Raw genomic sequence first — 22,354 nt, 5'->3', positions numbered from 1 at the left:
CCACAGCTGGTAGCAGAGTTCCCGATGAGGCGGAAAGTCCAACGTTGGGCAAAAAAATGGCGCCCGGCACCAATCACATTCTGATGCTCCGGTCCCCCCCTGGTGGCAGCATTGGGGTTACGCTCCGCGGTGGCAGGAGGATGCAACTTCATCAATTTGACCCATTTGCAACCTGTTAACAAGCTGGGCACCATATATTCCAACCCCACATGAATCTATGGTCCCCTGGGCTGGGATTGACCTGGGCGAGAATTGGTGCGGGTATTCATGAACGTGGCCCTGACGTGGTGGACCGCATGTTGGACCAAGGGGAGTAACTCTTCAAGAGAGTTGTACCTGATGTTCATTGGAGGTTCACCCTCCCCACCCACAATGCAAATCCTGCCCCCCCCCCACCGACCCCCGATCAGAGAGAACCCCACCAGAAACCCCCAATTACAGAGACCCCCCCCCCGCCCACCAGAGACCCCCATAAGAGAAACCTCCATCAGAGACCCCCCATAAGAGAAACTCCTGCCTAGAAACCCCTGTTATAACCTACACAAGGCCCACAGGACCGAGCTGATTAGACTCCCCATTAACCTCGTGGAATATGAACTACCCCACGGAGGGGCCCCTGCTCCCTCATCAGTGGGGGAACAAACCTGGACATAAAAACCCAGGCCCGGGAATGGTGTATATAGAGTTTTCATTCTTCGTTCATTAAACCTTATGTTTCTCTAGGCTCTCGTGTGCTCGCTTCCTCAAAGTGAACGCTGGCAATGAGGATCAAGTGAAGTTGCAGATGACGCCATTTCTGCGGTACTTGGCCGCTCCCCTTAGGCCTCAGGAAGTCGTTTCATTGGCTACAGAGATGCCACACTTTGGGAAGCTTGAGTTGTTTGATGCAGGTACCGAAGACTGGTCGCTGTATGTTGAGTGCATGCGCTTAATTTTTACGGGCAAATGCCATTGTTGTGGCTGAACGCCAGACCGTTATCCTGTTAACAACCTGTGGTGCACCCACCTTCAGCATAATTAAGAACTTGACGTACCCCAGCACCCCAGACTCAAAGTCATTCATAGACCTTATCACCCCGGTAGGAGAGCACTTCAACCCTATACAGTCCGTCATTGTCCAGCATTACCACTTTTATACAGCTGAGTGAACCACTGAAGTGTCAGTAATGGAATTTTTGATGTGCCTCCAAAAGCTGGCCAAATTCTGTGAATATGGCACCGCCCTTTCCGAAAGGTTGCGGGACAGACTGATCTGCGGTGTCTGCCATGGCGAGCGTCCGAGAGGCAAAAGCGATCGCGCGCTCTTTCCCATCTCCTGTTGTGGGCCCCACATCCACAGCTGCCCCTTCTTGAGGAGCTTGTGCAGAGGGCCAACATTGTCGCAAGGCCCAGGATGAACTTGCCGCAATAATTTGCGAGCCCCAGGGATGAACAAACCTAAAGTCGCTCCCCCCAGAATGGGGGCCTGCCAGATAGCCCGTAACCTTTCTTCGACTGGATAAAGGTGTGGACATGGGGTCCACAGCAGGAGGCGGCGTTCACGGAGATGAAGAAGCAGCGCTCTTCTTCCCGGCTGCTCATCCATTTCGACCACGTGAGCCGCTCATGATCAGGTGTGACGCCTTGCCATACAGCATTGTGGCGGTTTTGCCCCATCAGCTGGATGACAGGAAAGAGCGCTCGATCGCGTTTGCTTCTCGGATGCTCACCACGGCTGTGCGTAACTAACGGATGGTCCAAACATTCTAGCATGGAATATGCAAGCAGCGACCAGGATCCCTCACCATGCGCTTGCCTCCTTTTTCCTTCTTGTACCATACCTCATCCTGCCACCGGCAAGGCAGTCGACTCTGGACTTGCCTCAGCCTTGCACTACCCAATATAGGCGGGAAGGTCTGCCGGGTCATGTGCAGATGGAGCATGGCCTTGGTGGACATGCGCTGCCTCAACTTTTCACTCTGGAGGACATGGTCCACGTGCAGAATCTTGGAGATGGTGTGAATTGGGTCTGGGCTGTCATTCCAGGACAGGGCCGGTGTCGAACTGGGTTCACATAGGGGACAGGGAATCGAACAGGCACCTGGACCACCTCCACAGCTGCAACTCCGTGTTGACCAACACCCTTTTGGAGGACCCACACAGCCCCTGGCTGCCCCTCCGTCACACCCACTGCAAAGGGTTTGACGCCAAGATGCCTCATGCTAATGGCTCAGACTAGGGGATGGAAGTGCCACCACCTTATGTTGCTGGAGACGAGTGTCCAGACGAACAGCAGATGGAGGTCGGTGGTGCCACCTGGGGCCTGGGCAAGGTTGGGAGACTTGGCAGAATTCCTGAGTTTGGAATAAAATGAAGTATTAAGAATGCCATCAGAGGGTCGGAGGAGGAGTTCTATTCCAGATGGGAGCTGTTCATCGCCTTCATCAAGGATTTGTTTGTGGGCAGCAGCTTGGTGGTGGTGGGGGGAGGGGGGGGGGGGGGTGGGGGGTGGAAGGTAGGGTCTGTCGGGGGGGGCTAGGGGGTCTTGGGTTTTGGGGTAATTGCTGTTAGTTTGTGACGCACTATCAATTACGACGAGACAAGAGTAGAGAGTAATCGAGGCTTTATTACACAGAGATGTGTGGCCTCCTACAGCTGCTGCCAAAATGGCTGCTGTTCGGAGAGCACACACATTGATACTCTGCCTACTGGGCGGAGTCAGCAGGCAGGGATCTACCCCCGAACCTGTAGTACAGGAGCCTTACCGTAATACCCTTGTATGCAGTGCAGTATATACAATATAATACAACAGTGGTGACTACCACATTTTGTTAAAACAAAAAGTAACAAACAGTTTGTATTATATTTGAATGTTTTTTATGTGTATGCAAGATTTTTGCAATGTTTGGAATAAAAGTATGTATTTTTAAAATTGTACTGCTTTCTGGGGGGTGGCTGCCAAGTTCTGGAGGTGCAGCGGGGAGCGACTTGCTGTCAGTTCCATGGATTTGGGGTATTCCCCCTCGGGATCGGGGTGGCCTGGCTCAGGCCATCATTGCTGCAGTATTTGTTTTAAACATACCCATTTGGTACAAGTTATGTCCCTGGCTGCTCACTCTGTTGACTGCTCACTGTGTCCTGTAAATGTTCACAGAGCCTCGGGTCACCTGGGAGCCTACCCAGGCCGTCCCTCTGGAAACCCTCTGACCCCAACTGACCCATCAATGGGATGGGTGTGGCCAAGCTCAATTAGTGGCCCACCAGGTGCTGCCACTCCTCAGTGCACTCATCAGAAACACTGCCCCACTGCAGGGGAAGCAGGGGAATAGCTGAGCTCACCCCAAACAAAGGACACATGAGTCCTGGCATTTGGCACCCTCCCTGGCACACTGCCCCTCTCAGGGCAGACACCTCACCAGTCACCCAATCAGCCAGCCCACTCCCCAGGACCGCCAGCTTCTCCTTACCTGCCCACCACGCTCCTGCTACCATCCATCCTGCGCCCGGACAGATTATCACAACTGATGTGTCACACCTGATGCACGATCAATTGAACAAAGACTTGAGTTGGGTACAACTGAGGCTTTATTGCTCTAAGATGTGTGACCTCCCACAGCAGCTGACAAAATGGCTGCAGCATGGAGGACACAGATATTTATACTCCGCCTACTGGGCAGAGCCAGCAGGCAGGGACTACTAACGAACCTGTAGTACAGGTCCTACCATACATCACCTAATAGAGGTGCAACAGTGGTTTACCACATTCACCCCCTGTTAAAATTCAGTCCGGCGAGGGTGGTGGAGAACTATGTACAACAAATGGTTTTCTTTTTACATTTACATTTACAATCCTTGACAGAGGGAGAAAAAAAATGTCTTTTGAAGTCCAGTGGACCAGTTAGCGGTTTAACCGGTCCGGGGTCTTGATGTGCCGCTGGGAGCGACGCAGTGGTGGCGGAGATACCGATGCTGGCCCGATGTCTGGTGCCTCCAGGAGCGTGCCGAAATCCTCTTCATCCTCGGGCGTGGGCAGGGGAAGGACGGATGGTCCCGGGGGGGGGGGTTGCTGCTGGGAGCGCCGGGGGTGGGTAGATTGGCGCCGGGCTGGGGGGGGGTGTGTGTGGAACCTGCTGGTGCCAGGTCCCTGAGGGAGACAGTATCCTGGCGGCCGTCGGGGTACGCCACATAGGCATACTGGGGGTTTGCATGGAGCAATTGCACCCTTTCCACCAACGGGTCCGCCTTGTGGAATCGGACGTGCCTACGGAGCAGGACGGGTCCTGGAGCTGAGAGCCCAGTCGGGAGCGACACCCCGGATGTGGACTTCCTGGGGAAGGCAAAAAGACGTTCATGGGGTGTGTTGTTAGTGGCGGTGCACAGCAGTGACCGAAAGGAGTGTAGTGCATCGGGGAGGACCTCCTGCCAGCGGGAGGCTGGGAGGTTCCTGGACCGTAGGGCAAGTTGGACGGCCCTCCATACCGTCCCGTTCTCCCTCTCTACCTGTCCGTTTCCCCAGGGGTTGTAGCTGGTCGTTCTGCTGGAGGTGATACCCCTACTGAGCAGGAACTGACGCAGCTCATCACTCATGAATGAGGATCCCCTGTCACTGTGGATGTAGGCGGGGAAACCGAACAGCGCGAAGATTGTGTTGATGGCTTTGATGACGGTGGCAGATGTCATATCAGGGCATGGGATGGCGAAGGGGAATCATAGAATTTACAGTGCAGAAGGAGGCCATTCAGCCCATCGAGTCTGTACCGGCTCTTGGAAAGAGCACCCTACCCAAGGCCAACACCTCCACCCTATCCCCATAACCCAGTAACCCCACCCAACACTAAGGGAAAAAATTTTGGACACGAAGGGCAATTTATCATGACCAATCCACCTAACCTGCACATCTTTGGACTGTGGGAGGAAACCGGAGCACCCGGAGGAAACCCACGCACACACGGGGAGGATGTGCAGACTCCGCACAGACAGTGACCCAAGCCGGAATCGAACCTGGGACCCTGGAGCTGTGAAGCAATTGTGCTATCCACAATGCTACCGTGCTGCTTAATCTGGAGTACTCATCGACCACACTGAGAAAATACGTGTTACGGTCGGTGGAGGGGAGGGGCCCTTTGAAATCCACGCTGAGGCGCTCAAAGGGGCGGGAGGCCTTCACCAGGTGCGCACGGTCTGGCCGTTAGAAGTGCGGTTTGCACTCCGCACAGACCTGGCAGTCCCTGGTGATTGTCCGTACTTCCTCGACGGAGTAGGGCAGATTGCGGGCCTTTATGAAATGGTACAACCGTGTGACTCCCGGGTGACAAAGGCTGTCGTGCAGGGTCCGGAGTCGGTCTACTTGTGCGCTGGCACATGTACCTCGGGATAGGCATCGGGGGGCTCGTTGAGCTTACTGGGGTGATACAAAATCTCATAATTGTAGGTGGAGAGCTCGATCCTCCACCTCAAGATTTTATCATTCTTGATCTTGCCCCGCTGTGTGTTATTGAACATGAAGGCTACCGACCATTGGTCAGTGAGGAGAGTGAATCTCCTGCCGGCCAGGTAATGCCTCCAATGCCGCAAAGCTTCAACGATAGCTTGGGCCTCTTTCTCGACAGATGAATGCCGAATTTCTGAGGCATGAAGGGTGTGGGAGAAGAAAGCCACGGGTCTGCCTGCCTGATTGAGGGTGGCGGCTAGGGCGACGTCTGATGCGTTGCTCTCTACTTGAAAGGGCAGCGTCTCGTCTACTGTGTGCATCGCGGCCTTGGCGAAATCGGCTTTGATACGGGCGAAGGCCTGTTGTGCCTCGGCTGTCAGGGGAAAATAGGTTGACTGTATGAGTGGGCGGGCCTTGTCCGCATGGCTTGGGACCCACTGAGCGTAGTACAAAAATAACCCAGCCAGCGTTTGAGGGCCTTGGGGCAGTGTGGGAGGGGGAGCTCCATGAGGAGGCGCATGCAGTCGGGATCAGGCCCCAGAACTCCGTTCTGGACCACATAGCCGAGGATGGCTAAGCGGGTCCTGCTAAACACGCACTTCTCCTTGTTGTAGGTGAGGTTTAGGAGAGTGGCGGTGTGGAGAAATTTGGCAAGGTTGGCATCGTGGTCCTGCTGATCATGGGCGCAGATGGTGATGTTGTCTAGGTACGGAAAGGTGGCCCGCAAACCGTACCGGTCGACCATTCGGTCCATCTCTCTTTGGAAGACCGAGATCCCGTTGGTGATGCCGAAGGGAACCCTGAGGAAGTGATAGAGATGGCCGTCTGCCTCGAAGGCAGTGTATGGACGGTCCGAATTACGAATGGGGAGTTGGTGGTAGGCGGATTTGAAGTCTACAGTTGAGAAGACCCGGTACTGTGCAATCTGATTGACCATATCAGATATGCGTGGGAGGGGGTACGCGTCGAGCTGCGTGTACCGATTGATGGTCTGGCTGTAATCCACGACCATTCTGTGTTTCTCCCCAGTTTTCACTACTACCACTTGGCCTCTCCAGGGGCTGTTGCTGGCCTCGATGATGCCTTCCCGAAGCAGCCGCTGGACCTCGGACCTGATGAAGGTCCTGCCCTGGGTGTTGTACCGTCTGCTCCTGGTGGCGACAGGTTTGCAATCCAGGGTTAGATTTGCGAAGAGGGAAGGCGGATCGACCTTTAGGGTCGCTAGGCCGCACACAGTAATGGGTGGTAGTGGCCCGCCGAATTTCAGGGTTAGGCTCTGGAGGTTACACTGGAAATCAAGGCCGTGCAGTAGGGCAGCGCAGAGGTTAGGGAGGACGTAGAGGCGGAAGCCACTGAATTCTATGCACTGGACCGTGAGTGTGACCGTACAGTACCCCCGGATCGCCACGGAATGGGATCCGGAGGCCAGGGAGATTCTTTGATTGGCGGGGTGTACTGTGAGGGAACAGCGCCTTACCGTATCCGGGTGGATGAAGCTCTCGGTGCTCCTCCGCGGAGTCCAGCAGGCACGAGGTCACGTGTCCGTTGACTTTCACGCTGGTCGATGCGGTCGCCAGGTTGTGCGGACGTGACTGGTCGATGGTCACTGAGGCAAGTCGTGGTCGGTCGTCGCTGGTGTAGGATGACAGGGAACCCGCGGGGCACGGGTCCTGGAACCCTGGCGGTGCCCATGTGCCGTGGGGGAGACAAGATGGTGGCACCTGAAGATCTCGAGGAGGATAAAATGGTGGCTAAAGATCTAGAGGAGTACAAAATTGCAGCGTCCATAGGCCTCATGTGGCAGGGGTTGAACAAGATGGCGGCGCCCATGGGCCGCACGTGTTGCGCGAGGGGGAAGATGGCGGCGTCCACTGGCCACGCGTGGTCTGAGGGAGAGAAGATGGCGGCGCCCATTGTCCGTAAACGAGGGGGGTGGGGACAATAGCGGCGACTGCACGGGCCTGGCACACCACGGCGAAGTGCCCCTTCTTCCTGCAAGCCTTACAAAGGGCAGCGCGGGCCGGGCAGCATTGGCGGGGATGTTTCTGCTGGCCGCAGAAATAACATCGGGGACCCCCGGCGTTAGTTGGCTGGCGCGTGACGCAGGCATATTGGCTGGGTAAGGCCCCCGCTGGGGTGGCCTTCTGTGGGGTCCACGATGCGTAGGAAGGGGTGGGCCGCGCGGCTGGGGGTGTAGGCCTGAACGTTGCGCGAGTCGACCGTCATGGAGAGCGCTAGTTTCTTTGTCTCCGCTAGGTCGAGCGTGGCCCCCTCTAACAGTCGCTGGCGTATGAGGTCCGACTCAATCCCCGTAACAAAGGCGTCCCACATAAGGAGGTTTGAATGTTCAGTGGCCGTAACGGACCGACGGTCACAGTCCCGGACGAGTGGGATTAGGGCCCGTCAGAAGTCTTCTATGGACTCACCAGGGAGTTGAGAGCGAGTGGCGAGTACGTGCCTGGCGAACAGCGTGTTCGTCTTCTGAGCGTAATTCTCCTTGAGAAGCGTCATGGCTTCGGCGTAGTTCGGCGCGTCTTGGATTAGCGGAAAGACGATAGAGCTCAACCTCGAGTACAGGGTCTGTATCTTCTGAGCCTCCGAGACAGGGCTGGGAGCCGAGTTGATGTATGCCTCGAAGCAAGCTAGCCAGTGTTGAAAGTCCTTTTTGGCGTCGCTTGAATGCGGATCCAGCTGCAGGCGATCCAGTTTGATGCGGAGGTCCATCTTTTGAAAATCTTAGAGCAATAAATTGATGCACAATCAATTGCACAAAGACTTGAGTTGGGTGCAACTGAGGCTTTATTGCTCTAAGATGTGTGGCCTCCCACAGCAGCTGGCGAAATGTCTGCAGCATGGAGGACACACATATTTATACTCCGCTTACTGGACGGAGCCAGCAGGCAGGGACTATTAACGAACCTGTAGTACAGGTCTTACCATACATCACCTAATAGAGGTGCAACAGTGGTTTACCACAACACCCAGGACCCACATTACTCTGCAGCTCCCAGCAGACACACACTTCCCTGCCTCACCCCACCTGCAGGGCCTGCCAGCACATAAGCCATTAAGCTTGGAGGCGTTTGGTGGCACATTGTGACCCTCTCCACTGCACAACCAGGTGCCACTCTGCTGGTAGGATAACATGCGGCCTATCCATTGAGTTTACCCACAGTAGATCTCTACCGATAAACAGGACAGGACCTATCACTGACATGAGTAGCGGCAGCCACCGCTATGGTACCCCTGTTACCAGGGACAGGTGGTGAGGATAGAGGCTCCCCACATCACAGGCCAGGTGTCACTCACTGATGGGGGCAGGGGTGTAGTGTCGACATCAACATATTGGTGAGAGCAGCTATTAGGTGGGGGTGGGTTTGGAGGGTACATGTGGAGGGTGAAGCTGAAGTACAACTCGGGGTTACCATGTAGGCTGTTAGATTTGGATGGGAAAGGGAATTTCATCTTGCTGACATGTCTTTTCTCCTCCTGCAGAGAATGAATTTTGGAGTACTGCCAGAAATGCTCACTATCAAACTGGCTGCAGCTGCAGCTGCGGTTACACTCCCTGAATGTGCAGTTGGTGTGTGACCACCAGCTGCACTTCATGCACGTCTGCGCCCGATACCCAGGCAATGTGCACGGCACATACATCCTGGTGCACTCGTTGGTTTCCAGCACCTTCGAGGCGCTCCCTCGGGTGAGCGGTTGCTTCTTGGGTGACAAGGGTCTCAAATTTGGCGTGGAATTCATCCCCAACTCCCCTCAAAAGACCGGGTGCATGAACACTCCCTGTCTAAATCCATCTCCCTGAATGGACCAGGATATTCAACATACCGTGCGACAGGATCTCCAAGGAATGAAGTTGAGTCCCCACAAAGGAGACTGCCGTATTGACTGACAGGATTCTCTGTTTCACCCATTCTCTTAAAGATATCTCGCAGTTATTTTATCAATGCGACCACCAACAATCTGTACCAAGGAGCCCAGATGAAGATGAAAGAAATTTAAATATGAAAGAATTTTTAAAAAAGTCTGCCTGGGCAGGTTTCTTCCAGGTCAGCTGTACTGCTATCTCGCCATTGACTGAGACATCTAGGACATCTTTCTATTCCTTTCTCTTTCATGCACTTAGTTTGCTTCTGCTTAAATTTGCTATTTGCCTCAAATACCCCATCTGATAGTAAATTTCTAATTTTTACCATCCTCTGGGTAAAGATTGTTTCCCCTGACTTCCTTTTAGGATTTATTAGTGGTGTTCTTATAATAATAATCCTTTATTGTTAATAAAGGATTAACAATAAACCTTATTGTTCTTATAATAATAATCCTTTATTGTTACAAGTATGAAGCTACTGTGAAAAGCCCATAGTCGCCACGTTCCAGCACCTGTTCAGGGTGGCCGGTACGGGAATTGAACCCGCGCTGCTGGCCTTGTGCTGCATTACAAACCAGCTTTCTCGCCCACTGAGCCAAACCGGCCCTCATGTTTATGGTTCCTAGTTTTGGACTGTACTATTTTTGTATTCCGATATTTCCCTCTGTCACCCCTCATTGAAGTGTTTTGTTGATGAATCCAATTCTCAAACCTTTGGATTAATGTGAAACATTGCGACCTGGAGAATGAGCTCTTTTCTTCATCCTGTTCTCTATCTGATCAGTGTTCTATGGGCTCGCAGTATGGCAGAAGAGATTTGATTTGCCCTATTTACAAACTGGACTAATTGAACAATGGATTATAATTGAAATCCAATATGTTAATGTGGTTTGTTTATTTGGTGTTGTTGGCCAATACAATAGCCGTTGGCCGCGTGTGGTTAATTGGGAATTCTCGGGCGTCATTCTCCGACCCCCCGCCGGGTCGGAGAATGGCCGTTGGCCGCCATGAATCCCGCCCCCACCCCCGCCGAAGTCTCCGGTACCGGAGATTGGGCGGGGGCGGGAATCGGGCCGCGCCGGTTGGCGGGACCCCCCGCTCGATTCTCCGGCCCGAATGGGCCGAAGCCCCGCCCAGAAATTGCCTGTCCCGCCGGCGTAAATCAAAGCTGGTATTTACCGGCGGGACCAGGCGGCGTGGGCGGGCTCCGGGGTCCTGGGGGGGGCGCAGGGCGATCTGACCCCGGGGGGTGACCCCACGGTGGCCTGGCCCGTGATCGGGGCCCACCGATCCGTGGGCGGGCCTGTGCCGTGGAGGCACTCTTTCCCTTCCGCCTCCGCCACGGCCTCCACCATGGCGGAGGCGGAAGAGACGCTCCCCACTGCGCATGCGCGGGAAACTGTCGGCGGCCGCTGACGCTCCCGCGCATGCGCCGCATTTCCGCGCCAGCTGGTGGGGCACCAAACGCCATTTCCGCCAGCTGGCGGGGCAACAAACGCCATTTCCGCCAGCTGGCGGGGCGGAAATCCCTCCGGCGCCGGCCTAGCCCCTCAATGTTGGGGCTCGGCCCCCAACGATGCGGAGCATTCCGCACCTTTGGGCCGGCGCGATGCCCGTCTGATTGGCGCCGTTTTGGCGCCAGTCGGCGGACATCGCGCCGTTGGGGGAGAATTTCACCCCAGATGTGACTAATTATATTTTGATTAGTGAATAAAAATTACTATTGGACACATTTTTTTTTAAAGCTGAGCAAAAAAACCAGTCCAGGAAATACCCTTTCACCCAGACGGTGGTGGGAATCTGTAACTCGCTGCCTGAGGATAGAGACGACAACCCTGACGACTTCATGATTTTCATGATTTTTACGATTTTAGGATGTCTCAAAGAGCTTTGGAGCCAATTAAATCCTTTCTGAAGTGCAATCACTTGGGACTAGTGCTGCATGTCTTGGGACTTTTAATTCCAACTCAGAGGGTAAATGGAACCTTTGTTTTGTTATGGGCCAGGGCTTAGAAACTCCTGTGGGGGCCATTATCGGTCGTCACCGTGCCCGTTTCGTGCCGTCGTGAAACGCGACGGCGTTCACAACAGCGCAAACACTTGGGCTCCATTTTGGAGAATCGCCCCCTTTATCTCCACTAGCAAAACTACGAACTTTCGCTCTCTTGCCGCTTCCTGTTTCATCATATGCCGTGCAACTTTTAAATGTTGTCTAGCCAATTAACCTGCTCTATTTAATCGTTCCCTAAAATTTGACATGTAATCTAACAGTGTAGTTTCAGACTGCTTACTCACCAACTTCTCCTTAATCAATTTAAGTGGTCCTCTTACCTCATGACCAAAAATTAGTTCAAAGGGACTGAAATTGGTTGACTCATTAGGTGCATCCCTAATTGGAAACAGTACGAATGGAATTCCTTTATCCCAATCCTCTGGATAATCTTGACAATAAGCCATCAACATTGTCTTTAATGTCTGATGCCACCGTTCTAATGCTCCCTGCGATTCTGGATGGTATGCAGTTGATTTAAATTGTTTTATTCCTAAGCTATTCATAACTTCCTTGAATAACCTTGAGGTAAAATCTGATCCTTGATCCGAGTGTATTTCTGTGGGTAGTCCATATCTAGTAAAAAATTTATGTTACTCTTCCCAATCTTTTTAGCAGTAATATTGCGTACTGGAATGGCCTCTGGAAACCTAGTTGACACATCCATTATAGTCCAAAGATATTGATTCACACGTTTCGTTTGAGGAAGTGGTCCTACGCAATCAATTAAGACCCTTGTAAAAGATTCCTCAAATGCTGGAATGGTTATTAAGGGCGCTGGTTTTATCACTGCTTGATGTTTCCCTAACATGTGAGACATGTGTGACATGATTGACAAAATTTAACTACATCTTTATGTAGTCCAGACCAATTAAAATGTTTTTGTATTTTAGCTTGAGTTTTCCTTACTCCCAAATGACCTCCTACTGGTAGTTTCTCTATTACTCCTACTGGTACCTCAAGTGCTACTCGCAACACCTCCTTTCTATACCCTATCGGCAATACCACTTGATGAACTTCTGCCCTCTTTTCATCCGCCTGCATATGTAAAGGTCTCCATTTTCTCATTAAGACATCATTTTTAAGGTAATAACATTTTGTTATCCGCTCAGATTTCTCTTCCATGTATGCTTTCTGATAGAAACATTTCTATATTTTTCTGTTGTAAGTCTGCCAACTTTCCTGAAATAAAAGTATCCATCCCATCCTCCACCATTTCTTGTTCTTTTCCAACAATGTGATCAAAAATCGGTTCTGATAATTGAACATAAACATTATCTTCATTCTTTCATTTCTCCTCTTGTCTTAACCTGTGACTTTGCAACCTTGTTACTACACAGTCAGGAAAAATCCCAGGATATTCGTCCTTTGACAATTCAATTGTTTGATTTTCAACTGGTTTAGCAATCACAGTAGGCATCACTCCCACCTGTGATCCAGCTATATCATTACCCAAGATAAACTGTATTTCTGGACAAGAGAGTTCTTCTATTACTCCTACTACCATTTCACCCCTCCACTGGACTCTCCAACCTCACCTTATATAATGGAACACTATTCTTCTCACCCTGAATTCTACATATTACCACCTTTACTGGCAATATTCTTCCCAAACTACATAACTCCTCATCTCTTACCATCAAGGATTGACTAGCTCCCATATCTCTTAAATTTTTTACTTCTTTACCTCCTCCTCCTGGCGCACGTGAATAAACTTTACCCACGCAAGTAAATTATTTGCAGAGATCTGGCACATTCTTATCAATCACCTCTTGATCAGGCTGTACTTTCTTTTGCATGTTGTTCGCTTCAATTGGGCTTTCCTTTTCCACTTCAACAAACCCCACTGGCTTATCCTGTATTACCACATCAGTCTTCCCAGTGCTTTTCTTAAACTCCCAACACTGTGACTTTACATGGCCTCGTTTATTACAGTAAAAACATCTGAAGCTTTTCATTTTTCTTCCACCCTCCTGGATTTTTTTTAATCTGAGGTACACTCTCATTATCATCTCCCATCAGATCACCTTTACCTTTACCACTTGAGTATTTCTCATATACCCAGTTTCTATCCCTCACAGGCTGAAACTGATGTCGGAAACCGAGCTTTGATTTATGAACTAATTCATAATCACCTGCCATTTCTGCTGCTAATCTCGCAGTTTTAACTCTCTGCCCTTCCACATGAGTTCTCACTACATCAGGAATTGCATTTTTAAACTCCTTCAAAAGTATAATTTCTCTAAGACCTTCATATGTTTGGTCTATTTTCATAGACCTTACCTACCTATTAAAATGATTCTGTTTGTTTCTAAACCTTTGTCTGTAGGCTTCAGGCACTAGTTCATATGCACCTAAGGTGGATTTTTTTCACCTTCTCATACATCCCAGATAACTACTCTGATAGCGATGCAAACACTTCACTGGCTCTATCTACCAACTTTGTTTGAATCTGCAAAACCCACATGTTTTATTGCCATTTCATTTGTTTAGCCACCTTCTCAAGTGAAATGAAAAATGCTTCTACATTCTTCTCATCAAACCTTGGCAATGATTGGACATATTTAAATAAATCCCCACCAAGCCTTCGACTACGAAGCTCTTGCTCTTTCTCGCTATCACCATCACTATCCTCAGACTGTACTTTTCTCTTTACCTCCGACCATTTTAACTGATGTTCATTTTTCATGACAAGTTTCTGAAGTTCAAAGTCTCTCTCTTTGTCTTTTTCCCTTTCTTCTCTCTCCTTTTCTTTTTCCCTTTCTTCTCTCTCCTTTACTTTTTCCCTGATCTGTACTCCCTTTCTCTCTTTTTGTTCTCCTAGGGCTATTCTTTCCTTCTCCTTTTCCTCGCTCTCCTTTTCTTGTGCCCTGTTCTGTCATTCAAGCAGCTTTAATTCTTTTTCATGTTCAAGCTGTTTCATCTGTAATTGAATTCTTGCCAGTTCAAATGATTCTGACTGTGTCTCAGGCAATTTTAAATGCTTAGCTACCACCACAATTACCTCGTCTTTCCGTACTTTGTCTGGCAATGTCAACTGCAATATTTTTGCCAATTCTGAAAGCCTTGTTTTATTCACCGTTTGTGAGATACCGTGCATGACCTTCTCCACTCCAAAAATGTCTGTGCCACTGAAAGAGCCATTGTCCACAAGACACTCCCTATTTAAACTGCTGGAATACAACACCTGAAAAGCAAACACAAAGATGCTCACCCCTCACTATCAATAAGTTCACTAAGCCAACCCAATCACGAAAGATAGACATTTTTCCGCTGAGCCTCCAATTTGTTATGGGCCAGGTCTTAGAAACTCCAAAGTGTACGATGAAGTTCACCTGACCTATAATTTAAGCTGAATTTGGCTCAGATGAGCACAAAAGCCTTTTCTTCAGGTGTGATTCATCAGACTTTGTAGGCGGTTTAATCAAAACAAGATTTATTCTACGAATGTAGTTAACATATATGTAGAAACACAGCAAGACATTTTTATCAATTACAAACATAAAGACAACACAACAGCGACAGTAATCTATATATAATAACACTTAATGAATTCCTCCTTTAGCTGTTCCAATTCAATAACAAAATCCAATAAACCAAAACCCCTTTCAGGGGTGTTGGCCCAGCACACTGTATTCTCACTTGAATGGGACCGGTCCTTTCCCTGAGATCCTGATCCGGTTTCAACCAGCAGTTTCAAACTACTTACGGTAAGCAATTCTATCTTTAAAATTACCAAGGCAGTTTGCCACGCCCAATGTGCTTTTTTCACTGGAACAGCTTTTTAAATGAAAACAGAGAAAAAGAGGGAAAACACTTATGTTTCCTTCTGCAGTCCAAAGCAACTAAACAAAACTGAAACCTCTCACCTGACAGCCACAGCCCAGCTCCACCCACAAAATGACACCACTGAAGCCGTACTACCAAGCCATGTGAAAAGGCAAAACCTTTCTTAAAGGGATATTCACATGACAGTTTAATGTTTCATCTGAAAGACAACATGACAACAGGCTGGATTTAGGACTGAGATGAGGAGGAACTACTCACAGGGGGTGGTAAATTTGTGAAACTCGCTGTCCCATAGTGCGGTGGAATCTGAGTCATTAAATGGTTTCAAGAAGGAGATAGATATATTTCTGATTTTAACAAATGGGTTAAAGGGATTTGGGCAACAGGAGGGGAGATGGATTGAAGATCAGGAAGAAATCAGCCATGATCTGATTGAATGGTGGAACAGGCTCGAAGGGCTGAATTGCCTACTTCTGCTCCTATTTCCTGTCCTATCCAATCTATTCCCCACACCCATGTCCTGTGGCTTGTTTGCCAGCAGCACAGTTGACTCACCATTGGTTGCCGGCGGGATATCTAGGACGTTTTGCATAGCTTGCCAAGCATGCCAGGGGGGACCTGCCACGGGGTCGGGGGGTGGGACCTGCTATGGGGTGGGCAGCGGGTGCGGTAGTTGCTACCCTCGGTGGTACCAGAAGATCGGCCAGCGGGAGGGGCAAGAAAATCTCGCCCAACATCTCTGACAGTACCACTCCGGAGTGTAGCTGAGATTTAACTCTCAAGTTCCTGGCACATGTCTTGGAAGCACCAGATTCTGACTCATGATGACTGAAGGAATGCAATTTGATTTCATGGGAACCTTGCAGACATTTTGCCCACGCTGTCCGCAAATTTTTTTTCATGTGACATAACTGCAAGGAAAAAATGCAGACGTTTCACCCAGGACAGTTGAAAGTCAAAAATTGCATTATGTCGATCTCAGGATGATGTGATAAAAAGTTTTCAATCGTCTTTTAGCTGGGGATACATTAACTAATTTACTGCACAATTTAAAAACCCTTTGGCTCTGCCGCTTTGGCCATTAGCAACCATCACCCCACATGTCTAACGAATAGATATACACATGTTAAAACTCTGCCCCTTGAACGTCGAAAAATGTGCTGGTTGCAGACCCCATGATTCTCTGAAATTACATTTAATTGCCGGGGCTAATTCATTACAAGAGCCTTGTTTCTTTTAACAGTGCGTGTGTGAATTGCGAAAATATTTTAACACTGCCTTCAATTTAATTCAAAAGGTCACAGGAACTTTCATGGTTAGTCCTTTCAACGATGAGCACTTGATAACAGCTATTTTGCATGAACTGAGCTGGACATTTCTTTTTGTTTAAAATGTCAAATAATGTCCAATTATATAGTGCAGATGCCAAAGTACACTTTAAGAAAAATGGATGCAGAGCCAAGGCTGAATGGATTAGGTGGGATGACTTAGGTCAAAGAAATAGGTTTGAAGGGTATTCTTGGTGGAGAGGAGGGAAAGTTTAGGGAGGAAATTCCCACAAGATGTGCAGGCAGCTAAAGGCATGGCAACCAACGGCGGGCTGAAAGGAGATGGGGCTGTGGGGTCTATAGGATTAAGAATGAAAGAACAAAACAATCTGAGATGGGTGGGGATGGACTCCATTGTGGGGATGGTATGACAAGTTGCAGAGAGAATCAGAGAGCGACAATCGACTCCTGGTTGCAAACTAAGGAAAAAGCTAATGAACGTCAAAAGTTATAATTTTTCTTTAAGGTTCCAGTATTACAATTTAATAAGAAATAGTTTCTCCAGGTGTGGTATCTTTGAAGCTGGAGGAGTTAATACTATTTCATGCCGTAATGCTGCAAAGTATAAATTACTAAAAAAGAAGTGTCTTGCCTAAATTAGTGACCTGAACCTTTTCTCAACACATGACCTAATATAATGGCTTTCAATTAATGTTTGTTGGAAGGAGCTGAATATATTCTGTCTTTTTTGCTTCACCCTAAAGACATACTTTGATTCCGGACTCTTCCCAGACAGCTGCCGTTAAAGCCATTTGTGCTGGGTGTCCAGTTACTGAAATGAATGGTACTGGCTCTGTCTGTAGACCGCAGAGTAAACAAGCTGGGCCAGATTGTCTGCCATAGTATCTGCATGAACATGGGGATTTATCTGATACGTGTTTAAGTCAGCTGTTAACATAGTTTTGTATTGCGTTTGTATCTGTTCCAGATTATGGCCCACGCCGCAAGAGTTTCTCATGACTTTTCTTCAGTTTCTAAAAATATTGATTCTCGAGGTGCCTGGCTTGATGGCAAGGCCAGGCTTTATTGTCCATCGCTGGTTGCCCGCAGCAGAAGCACATTTGAATTTGTGCGGTCCCGTGCTCACCTTCATTTCTGCTCCCCCCCCCAAAAAAAACACGCCCTGCCCACCCTTTCCTCACAGAACGCAAGCCACACAAATGCACAAATTGGTCACTGCTCTTTAACTTGTAAAAACATGCCTGCATGGATATTTGCTGAATTGAAATCCAAGCTTACCTCTTGTCAGAATGAAGTTAAAGATGGTCAATAGTGCAATGTGTGAGACTTGAATTGAGCAAAAATGGAGATGGAAAAATTAGCCAATTACATCACTGCAGCACAGGCCAGAACAGGATAGAATGAACCAGTCCAGTGCAGGAGCAAACACTCGAATCAACAAGCTGCATTCGCTGCCATCAATATATTTCACAGCGTCTCATTCAGTTGCAAAAATAAAAGTTAACTTCCTAGCTTCCTCTCACAAAATCAAAGAGGTTATTGCTGTAAATTTACGTGTGTGGAGTGTCCAGTGAGTCCCAAGTCCAATATCAGTGGCTGTCTTGCAGGATTTTGTTCCTTGTCACCGAAACTGTCTGAAGGCCAGTCTTGAGAGCGATGGTGGTTGGAACTACCAGCATGTGACATGCTGTAGCCATTATATCAGATCAGCAATGGTCCATTTTGAAAAACAGAATTTAAACAAGAGAATATGGAAGAGGGACAGATTTTTAAGATTTCCTTGCTTCAGTACCCCATCCTCCTCCACGGCACTGACCCCATCCTCCTCCCCGGCACGGACCCCGTCCCCCCATCCTCCTCCCCGGCACGGACACCATCCTCCTCCCCGGCACGGACCCCCCCATCCCCTTCCCCGGCACGGACCCCGTCCCCCCATCCCCCTCCCCGGCACGGACCCCATCCCCCTCCTCGGCACGGACCCCGTCCCCCCATCCCCCTCCCCGGCACGGACCCCGTCCCCCCATCCCCCTCCCCGACACGGACACCCCCATCCCCCTCCCCGGCACGGACCCCGTCCCCCCATCCCCCTCCCCGGCACGGACCCCCCCATCTCCCTCCCCGGCACGGACCCCCCATCCCCCTCCCCGGCACGGACCCCGTCCCCCCATCCCCCTCCCCGGCACGGACCCCCCCATCCCCCTCCACGGCACGGATCCCCCTCCCCGGCACGGACCCCATCCCCCTCCCCGGCACGGACCCCGTCCCCCCATCCCCCTCCCCGGCACGGACCCCATCCCCCTCCCCGGCACGGATCCCGTCCCCCCACCCCCTCCCCGGCACGGACCCCCCCATCCCCCTCCCCGGCACGGACCCCCTCCCCGGCACGGCCCCCCTCCCCGGCACGAACCCCGGCCCCCCATCCCCCTCCCCGGCACGGACCCCATCCTCCTCCCCGGCACGGACCCCCCCCCATCCCCCTCCCCGGCACTGACCCCCCTCCCGGCACTCCCCCGGAGCCCAGCCCACTCTAACCACCCCCCCTGTCGCACACACACACACACAACCCTACACACACCTCTCCCCCACACATTCAGACTGCAGCCATGCCATCGCCTGCCCAGCGGCCAATCCCCCAGGCTGTCACCCACCTCCACGCTGGTCGGCGTAAACCTGGAGCACAGGTTGACGCCGATTAAAAGGAGGTTTGATTTACGTCGACGTGACCGGTCATCACGTCGACGGGACTTCGGCCCATCCGGACGGGAGAATATCGGCAGGCCCAAAATCGGCTGCCTTGCGCCCACCCGTGCCATTCTCCGACGTCTGCGGCACCATTAACGCCCCGCCGACTTTTCTCCCTTCCGAGACTTCGGCGGGCGGCGGGGGCGGAATTCACGGCGGCCAACGGCCATTCTCCGACCCGCTGGGGGGGGTCGGAGAATGGCGCCCATGAGGTGGGCAATCAGCCATGTAAAATGGAGCTCTGGGCTGACAAATATGACTTTACTCTTACTTCCTTTTCAACATTGGGATCGAGCCTGTAGATTTCCTGTGTTATTACGATTTGAGTTTCGAGAGTAAATCAATATCACTTTAGGAGCACAATGTGACAATGAAATACAATGCTCCAGACTGATTCTCTCCCAGTTCTCAATTCATTTAAACTAGAATTGGTCTCTAGATGTGTATTTTTCTGCAAAAGCAATTTTAAGTAAGCAATTGGGACTTCAGGGCAGATTTCCACAAATACACACCGTGTCCGGGCTCAGGGCCCCGGGGCCCCGAACCACAGGGGTCCCCAAAATGATGAGCGCGTCTCTCACAGCCAGTCGGGGACAGAACTACTTTGACATCCCTTCCAGGATTTTCATCACTCTGCTGGCAAAATTCTCCGCAATCGGCGCGATGTCCGCCGACCGGTGCCAAAAACGGCACAAATCCGTCCGGCATCGCGCCGCCCCAAATGTGCGGAATCCTCCGCATCTTGAGCAGCCAAGCCCTAACCTTGAGGGGCTAGGCCCGCGCCGGACTGATTTCCGCCCCGCCAGCTGGTGGGAAAGGCCTTTGGTGCCCCACCAGCCGGCGCGGCGCGATTCCCGCCCCCGCCGAATATCCGGTGCCGGAGAATTCGGCAACCGGCGGGGGCGGGATTCATGCCAGCCCCCGGCAATTCTCCGACCCGGCGGGGGGGGTCGGAGAATCCCGCCCCAGCAGCGGGACTTCGGCCCATCAGGGCCGGAGAATCGCCAGGGGGGGCCCGCCAACCGGCTCGGCGCAATTCCCGCCCCCGCCGAATCTCCGGTGCCGGAGAATTCGGCAACCGGCGGGGGCGGGGGGGTCGGAGAATCCTGCCCTGAGCCGATCACAGAGGAGGAGGCAGTTCCTTGCTGACACAATCACCAGTCGGAATGACATTAGCCATGTGGCCTGCGGCCCTCTGTGCCAGTGCAGTGAGGAGCAGCAGTGTGGAATCAGGGGGAGACCCAGCCCGCAGTGTAGGAAGTTGTCATTGTGCCATGCACAGTGGCGGTTGGGGCCCAGTGTTCAGGAATTGGAATCTGATAAAGCGCGAGCCCGAGCGGCTTACGAGGACGGATCTGGAATTGGGGGTGTGCACCTGTAAATCCCATCCCCGGGTGGCAGGAAGCAGGATTGCAGATGTTTAACTCCCTCTACCCCCCACCCCCTCCCCATTATTATCTCCCTCCATCCCTCATCACTCATCCTCCCTCATCACCCATCCTCCCTCATCACTCATCCTTCCTCATCACCCATCCTCCCTCATCAGTCATCCTCCCTCATCACCCATCCCCCCTCCCTCATTACCCATCCTCCCTCCCTCAGCACCCATCCTCCCTCATCACTCATCCTCCCTCATCACTCATCCTCCCTCATCGCCCATCCACCCTCCCTCATCAGCCATCCACCCTCCCTCATCACCCATCCTCCCTCATCACGCATCCTCCCTCATCACTCATCCCCTTCCCTCATCACCCATCCTCCCTCGTCACTCATCCTCCCTCATTACTCATCCTCCCTCAACACCCATCGTCCCTCCCTCATCACCCATCCTCCCTCACCATTCATCCTCCCTCATCACTCATCCACCCTCCCCCATCACCCATCCACCCTCATCACTCATCTTCCCTCCCTCATCACTCATCCTCCCTCACCACTCACCCTCCCTCATCACTCATCCTCCCTCATCACTCATCCTCCCTCATCACCCATCCTCCCTCCCTCATCACCCATCGTCCCTCCCTCCTCACCCATCCTCACTCATCACCCATCCTCCCTCATCACGCATCGTCCGTCCCTCATCCTCCCTCCCTCCTCACTCATCCCCCCTCCCTCATCACCCATCCTCCCTCCCTCATCACTCATCCTCCCTCATCACCCATTCCACCCTCATGCCCATTCCCCCAGTTTCACCCCATTCCGTCCCGCACCCACATCCTTCCCACTACACTGCACCCCCGTTCCCTCCCCTGTAACCCCCCTCTTTCACTCCCAAGTCACCCATCCTTCACCCCACCCCCTTCACTCCCCATTTCCCCCTGCTTTACCCGGTGCTCCATCCTTCACTGCCCCAGTAGTAAAAGGCTAATTGCGTGGGAGTGAGAGAGTGAATGTGAGAGAGTGAGCATGCGTGAGTGTATGAGAGACCCGTTTGTATCCAGGCTCCTTCAACAGTGAGCGAATCCTGATAACGTACCCACTCAGGGCAGTGCCACCTGGCTTTGTGATGATGTTGGTGACTGTAAGTGTTCAAGGGACAGCTGCCAGAACAGTCAGATGTGGCGTACAGGAGGGTACCCCCAGCTCATCGGGAGAGAGAAGCACATTCTGCAGGTAAATCCCTCACCCTAGCGCTGAGGCGAGACCAAGTCAGTCCATTTTAGGCCTGCGTTCCCTCAGAAAGAACAGAGTATTCTGCTTTTCCAGTCATGTCCTTTCTTCCTTTGTGTTATTGCCAGCATCAGCGGCATTGCAGGAGCAAATCTAGGGAATGGCCTCCAGAAGCTCAGCACCAGGGCTGAGGCGCCCCGAACTTTATAAATATTTTATTAAGGCTTGAGTAAAGCCAATTTCTCCAGGAATATAGAGATTTCATTAGAGTCCGGATGTTTTGTCAATCACTTCATTTATCTTCTTGGAAGCATAACCACAATCCCTAAAATTAACTGTATATTTTGAAACTATGCTAATTGGTCAGATCTTCAGACATGTTACCTTATTCAAAGATAGTAAGGCAGGGGAAAGATAGTTGAGGATACAGGCAATAATTTCCATCCTCACTTAACATGTTGGGAAGTAATGTATTTGATCAGTAGCAGTACACCTGAGATGATAAAGAGCAAAGAACAATACAGCACAGGAACAGGCCCTTTGGCTCCAACCCTGTACCTGTTATTATACCAACCTTGGCCAAAACCCTC

Source organism: Scyliorhinus torazame, chromosome 1 (genome assembly GCF_047496885.1).
Source record: "Scyliorhinus torazame isolate Kashiwa2021f chromosome 1, sScyTor2.1, whole genome shotgun sequence".
NCBI lineage: Eukaryota > Metazoa > Chordata > Chondrichthyes > Carcharhiniformes > Scyliorhinidae > Scyliorhinus > Scyliorhinus torazame.
Note: the sequence above shows the minus strand (reverse complement) of the source record.